General features: G+C 35.2%; 1 pseudogene; it reads left to right on the top strand.

Annotated features, from left to right (window-relative positions):
* The first annotated feature begins 2,806 nt into the window (after positions 1 to 2,806).
* Positions 2,807 to 4,020, top strand: LOC115866283 (large ribosomal subunit protein uL3 pseudogene; annotated as a pseudogene).
* Positions 4,021 to 7,222: the final 3,202 nt, after the last annotated feature.

Below are 7,222 nucleotides of genomic sequence, written 5' to 3'. Positions count from 1 at the left end.
AATCATAATACAAAGCCAAGCGATGAAAATCAGAACACCAGATTAAAGCAAGAATATTCTGTTCATCCATTCATTCCACTTACCATGTGCCAGACACTGTTCAGGGAATCTTGCAGATCATTTTTAGAATTCTGCCTACCACACCTCAGTACCATAATAATATCCAGCAGATTGAAGGCACTCTGAACTAGATCCTGTGCCGCCTTAACTAAAAATCTCATAATATCTTCCCATTGACACATGGTATAGTTTATGGACAAATGATTCAAAATAAAGAATGGAAAGTAGAACGTGAAGAAAATTCTTACCAAAAGAAAATGACTTTTTAATGACTGCTCAGAGCTGTAGCTCTTTAGAGAGGCTGGTCACAGTTGTGGTTTAAGTGCAGAAGATGCTGTATGTGGCTTCTTGCAAGCTGAACAACACTGAAAATCTTAATGTAGAAGCATTTTGTAAATAAATGCTATACAAATGAAAGATATTAACATGCAGAACCAGACAATTTTCTTGTGCCTTCTGATTTTTCTTATTGTTCCCTATTGATAGCATTTATTGTTCACTCCATGATGAATATATGTCACAACGTGGCTGCTTAGAAAGCCATTAGAATGCTGACAGTCTTGGGCAAGCTTTCATTCTAGTTTGTATGTCATTCTCTGAATCTCTGATACAAATAGAATTTTAAAATTCAGGACCACATTTGTTTTCATTCATTTATTTTATTTTTTCAAATGTTAACAGGATATTCCTTCTAACAGCCTTGCCAAATTATTCTCTCAAACTCCAGATTGCATTCTCAATATTGAACTCATGGAGTTATGTTTTTCTACTCCTCTTCCTGTTTAAGAGATTTAGCCTTGTCAACCTTTCCATCAAGTGGCAACTCAAGGGTCGGAAGGTAGAGAATGAGCCTTCTCAGCAAGGCTTAATAATAAGGATAGGAAAACTAAGACTCTTTCAACCTTGGCAAAAGTAATTATCTCATAAATTTAATTGGTATATGCAATCAGTATAAATTATTCTAAACAAAATATCCCCTCCACCTTTACAATAGGGATTTTGGCAGGAAATACTTATAACAGTTTATATTATTTGGTTGACATAAGTCTAGTCTTACACTAGACATCCAGGAGTTTTAAAATTTTGATATTTTATCATTGTGTGAGAACTGACTCTGGGTTGGACAGATGTTCTGTAATACTTCCAGGAGACAAAAAATCTTATTTGAATCTTCAACTACAATTTTTAGCATATTGACCTGCTTCTCTCCACATTTTTTACAATCTATAATTTGTTTATCAGTTTTATTTTATGTATATCTTGAGCTTTACCAAATTCACTTAGAGATAAGCATGAAAATTTTTATAAATAAATAATATAGTAATTCTTAGACTTTGCATAAATTTCTCATGTATGAACTGAAAAGCAGATGTAGGGGGAAAACTTCTCAAAATGTAATCCATAATAAATTCTAACAAACAAAAATATTTCTTAGGAATTTTTATTAGAAAATCTTGCATACATTTACCATGTTTGAGTCTACCTTTACAGGGTTCATTTTTATACATGTTAATTTTAGTGTACACTTTATTCTTAATGAATGAATCTTGTCTCATAACTGAAGAAAGAAGGAATTATCATGAAGGTTAGTGTCTAAGAAAATGTTTCATAACCAAAGAAAATATTTCAGTACATTAGATGTTTCTAGGAAATGAATAGTCAAAAGAATAAAAACCATAAAATTGTTTATTTAAAAGAAAACATTTTTTAATTGTTCTTTGAGTGTTAGTCAATCACAATCTGGTGTTATCTACAGTCACTGGACTTTGTTTGTTTGGAGGTGAGGGTTACATTCACTGTTAACTGATTTGTTCATATGTATTTTATTTTTTTATCAACACAAATTTCCCATAAATAGTTTAAAACGCTTGTTTATGTGAATATTTTCCAAAGTTCAAGGAAAATTCTTAACTTGAAAAAATTTTATTTAGATAATTCATTCTTAATTATTCTTGCCATTTAGTCAATGTATCCCCTGATCAATGAATCAGTGTTAATCCCTTAACATTATTTTCTATTTCTATGTTCTTAGTGCCTCTTTTCTGATTTCACAACTACTTATCAAAACAAACAGCTTATCCTGTTTCACTGCTCTCAACATCTTTCATAATTGCCTTGTGATGTTTAAAGTTGCAGATAATTCACATATGAAATATACTGTCTTTAATCTATCCCATTTCCTCAAATTATCTGCTTTCAATGAAATCTGAAATCTAATTTAAAGCAAAGTTCAAAATAAGATCTGTATAACATCCATGTCAGTATTTTCACTTTGAAGATTTATGGCATGCTACAGCCTAGCTTTTTTAACAGGAATGAAAAAAGTAAACATCAAAAAGAGGGGATTCTAGTTCAAAGTAATTTGAGAACTCATAAGAAATCACTTGTTGGCTTTAAATTAATCCATTCATTCCAGTCTTGACTAATTGCTTTTCAGAATAGTGAATTTCAAGGTACAATTTCATGGCCACTATCATTATTCTTGGAAAACAATGGAAATGCGAATGATATTATGACCAAAGACAGATACACAATTCCATTTCCAAAATGGCAGATTCTGGAAAGTTATGTGCTATTTTTAATAAATTTGAGAACTTATTGTTAAAGTAATGGGCAATGACCATGTAGGATAAAAAATGAGGATAATTGAGAATCAACATGAGTTCCCTGGGAGGAAATTAATCCAAAGTAACATAATGTTGCTCTACCGGCAGCATCCTATGGCAGGACGTCTCCCTGGAAGTTCTCCGCTCCCAGGCATGGGTCTCTGGGCTTCCTGCCTCAGAAGCACTCAGCAGCTGGCACTGTGGGAAGGTGAAGAGCTTCCCCAATGATCATTCTTCCAAGCCTGTACACCTCACAGCCTTCCTCGGCTACAAGACCGGCATGACCCACATGGTGAGGGAGGTCGATAGGCCAGGGTGCAAGGTGAACAAGAAGGAAGTTGTGGAGGCTGTGACCATTGTGGAGCTGCTGCCTGTGGTACTGTGGGCATTGTGGGCTATGTGGAAACACCTCGAGGCCTCCAGACCTTTAAGACCATCTTTGCTGAGCATTTCAGCAATGAATGCAAAAGGCACTTCTATAAAACTGGCATAAATGTAAGACAAAAGCCTTTACCAAATGATGCAAGAAGTGGCAGAACGTAACGGCAAGAAGCAGCTGGAGAAGGACTTCAGCAACATGAAGAAGTACTACCAGGTCATCTGTGTCATTGCCCACACCAAGAGGCGCCTGCTTCCTATACACCAGAAGAAGGTCCACCTCATGGAGATCCAGGTGAACAGAGGCACTGTGGCAAAAATACTGGACTGGGATGGTGAGAGGCTATAGTGGCATGTCCCTATGATTCAAGTGTTTGGGCAGGATAAGATGATTGCTTTCATTGGGGTGACCAAGGGCAAAGGCTACATAAGGGTCACCCGCCATTGGCACACCACGAAGTTGCCCCATAAGACCCAACAAAGGCTGCATAAAGTTGCCTGTATCCCAATACATGTTACTTTATGCAGCCCTTGGTGGGCTGCCCGGGTGGCCTTCTCTGTGGCTCAGGCTAGGCAGGAAGGCTACCATCACCACATTGAGATCAACAAGAAGATCTACAAGATCGGCCAGGGCTACCTCATCAAGGACAGAAAACTGATCAAGAAAAATGTCTCTACTGATTAGGATCTGTCTGACAAGAGCATCAAACTTCTGTGTGGCTTTGTCCACTACGTTGAAGTGACCAATGGCTTTGTCATGCTCAAAGGCTGCGTGGTAGGAACCAAGAAGCAAGTGCTCACCCTGCATGAGTCCTTTCTGGTGCAGACCAAATGGCAGGCCCTGAAGAAGACTGACTTTAGGTTTATTGACACCACCTCCAAATTTGGCCATGGTTGCTTCCAGACTGTGGAGGAGAAGAAAGTATTCATGGGACCCCTTAAGAAGGACAGAATTGCAAAGGAAGAAGGGGCCTAATGTCAGAACAGATTGCACAGCTGATAGAATCTCAATAAAATTATTTTCCAGTCGGGGGGGAAGTTACACAACGTTTTTTCTCTGATAAATTTTTAATGTTACTGATCAGCAAATCACTGCCAAGATGATGTATTAATTTCAACAAAGAAAAGTATCACATAATACCCTTCAAAATAAAGTAATGAATATTAACTTTAATAGCACTCATTTTAATTAATTAATTAATTGATTGATTTTGGCTGCGTTGAGTCCCAGTTGCAGCATGTGGGATCTTTCACTCTTTTAAAATTTATTTATTTATTTATTTTTGCTGCATTGGTTCCCAGTTGCAGCACGTGGGATCTTTTATTGCGGTGGGCAGGCTCTTTGTTGTAGCAATGTGGGCTTCTCTCTAGTTGTGGCACTCGGGCTCCAGAGTGTGTGGGCTCAGTAGTTGCAGTGCATGGGCTTAGTACCCCCACAACATGTGGGATCTTAGTTCCCTGACCAGGGATTGAACCCATGTTCTCTGCATTGGAAGGTGGATTCTTAACCACTGGACCACAAGGGAAGTCCCCCAGTAATAGTACTCTTAAGAGGATTACTTAAGTATTGATTAATGGCTATAGATCATGCTGAATAAAGCTTCAATTATAGCACTGTAGTTTTCTGACTCTATTTGGTACCACTTAATAATTAACTGGATGAGAAAAATGATTTTCAAATCAGATAGTAATTTTTAATATCAGTTAGATATCTAAAGCTGAAAAGATTTGTTAGAGTGATGTTCTCGAACAGCTAAAGTCCCTCCAACCAAAATCAACAAGATAATGAATAAAGATACATAAAAATAATCTAAGAAATTTTACACAGTCCATTATGCAAAATCTGGTTTCATAGCAGGTCCTATGAAAAAAATATCCAGAGGATTGATTTATTCACAATTTTTATTTTCATTCACTCATTTAATAAATATTTATCACCATGTCCTATTCTGGGTACTGGAAATATAATAGTGAATCAGAAAAATAAAGACTCTTTTCTTCTAGAGCTTACATTTTAATAGGTTGTAGCATAATATTAACAAATAAATAAATAAACAAGATAAGATTCAAAATATTTTGACTAGAAGTAGTGTTGAGGACTAATTTAGGCTAGGTCAGGAATTCCCACTGAGGATACGATATTTGAGCTCAGAATACTAAAATGAAGGATCCAGATATAGGAAAATCAGGAGTTAAAGTTTTAAGGCAGAGAAAACATCATATGTGAACACCTTAGGTGGGGGAGGATGAGCTTGGCCAAGTAAAGAAAGTGGCAAGTGGTAGAATAAAAAGATAACAATGATTGTGCAGAGTAAGATCATTTAAGAATTTTACAGGTCATAAAAAAGAAATCTGATTTTATCCCAAGTGAAATGGGAAATTCCTAGAGCATCTTGAGTAGGAAAGTAATATGATTATATTGTAACCATTTGACAGATCATCCAAGTTTCTCTGCAGAGAAAAGGACAGTGAGAGGCCAAGAGTTGACACAAAGAAATTTATTAAGAGTAATCCTGGTGAAATAATTGTGACTTAGACCAGAATTGTGTCAATGGAAATTAAAATAATTGAATGGATTTAGAATGTAATCTGAGGGTGAACCAAACAGAGTGAGTGAGAAATTAAACATGAGGATGCAGAGAAGACTCAAGAGTGACCCTTGGTTATAGGGATTAAAGAACGAGGTAAATTGTGGTAGAATTTACTTAAATCGGGGAAATATAGGGTAGGAATATGTTAAATTTAAGAAATCATTTGGGTATTCAAATGTAGTTTTAAAATAGATCATTCAATATTAATGTACTCAGTACAAATTAAGCTCATTGGAGAGGTCAGATTTAATGATACAGATTCTGTAGATGTCAGCAAATAGATGCGACAACGCCATTGAAGAATACATAATGAGAAACTGTAGAAGTAGAAAAATGGAAGAAATAGGGTTAAGCCCTGTGACATTTTAATATTTTGAGGTCAAACAGAGAAGTAAGGACCAGTAAAGCAGTTTGAGAAGGAGGAATAAGAGGAAAAAATCAGGAGAATATAGTGCTACAGGGGCCAAGACAAGAGGTGGTTTCAAGAATGAAGAAGTGATCAGCTAAGTAAGGTATTGCCAAGAGGTTAAGTAAGATAAGGAAAGATAAGTGGCCATAGGACTTCTTCTGGTCATAGAGGATAAGATAATACAGACCAACCCATCCACTAATAATAACTAAAAGTGGTAAAATATTAAAATAATATGTAATACTTAGTGATAAATCTGACAAAAGATATGCAAGACCTGTACACTGAAGACTACAAAATACCACAGAAAGAAACTGAAAGACATGTAAATAAATGGAGAGTGGAGAGAGACAATTCGTTCATCTTTTGAGAAATTCAGTGCTTTTAAGAAGTCATTTTCCTCAAATTGATCTATAGTTCCAATGCCATTCCAATCAAAGCAGGTATATTTTTGTGTAAAAAAAAAATGGAGAGCTAATCCCAAAATGCGTCTAGAAATGCAAAGGACCTACAGTAGGCAAAACAAATTTGACAAAGAAAAAAATTGGAAGACTTATATTACCTGATTTCAAGAGTTATTTTAAAGCTTAAGTAGATAAGGCTGTGCAGTATTGACATCAAGAGAGACGAATCCAGGAAACAGCATGGATAGTCCAGAAATAGTTCCACACAAATGAGGTAAATTGTTTTCTGACAAAGTTGCAAAGGCCATTCAGTAGAGAAAGAATAGTCTTTTCTATAAATATTGTTATAATTATTTAGAAATCCATATTAAAAATAAAAAGTGAATTTCAATCCATTCTTTGCATTATATACAAAAATTATTTTATGGTATATAGTAAACCTAATTTCAAGAACAAAAAATTATGTTCCAAAAGCAAACAGGAGAAAACTTTAGTCAATGATATATATGACACCAAAAGCAAGATCTAATTGAAATTAATAAATAACACTTCATCAAAATTGAGAACCTCTGCTCTTCAAAAGACACTTAAGAGAATTAAAAGACAAGCTATAGGCTTGGAAAAAATATTTTAAAATTACATATTTGATCAAAGCTTTATATTCAGAATATTTTTAGTGTAAAGAAGACTCTCAAAACTCAACAATAAATGTACACAACTCAATAGCAAATGTACACAAGACATAAAGAGAAATTTCACTAAGAAAGATGTACA

This window comes from Globicephala melas, chromosome 20 (genome assembly GCF_963455315.2).
Source record: "Globicephala melas chromosome 20, mGloMel1.2, whole genome shotgun sequence".
NCBI classification, from domain to species: Eukaryota; Metazoa; Chordata; class Mammalia; order Artiodactyla; family Delphinidae; genus Globicephala; species Globicephala melas.
Note: the sequence above shows the minus strand (reverse complement) of the source record. Positions and strands in the feature narration are given on the sequence as shown.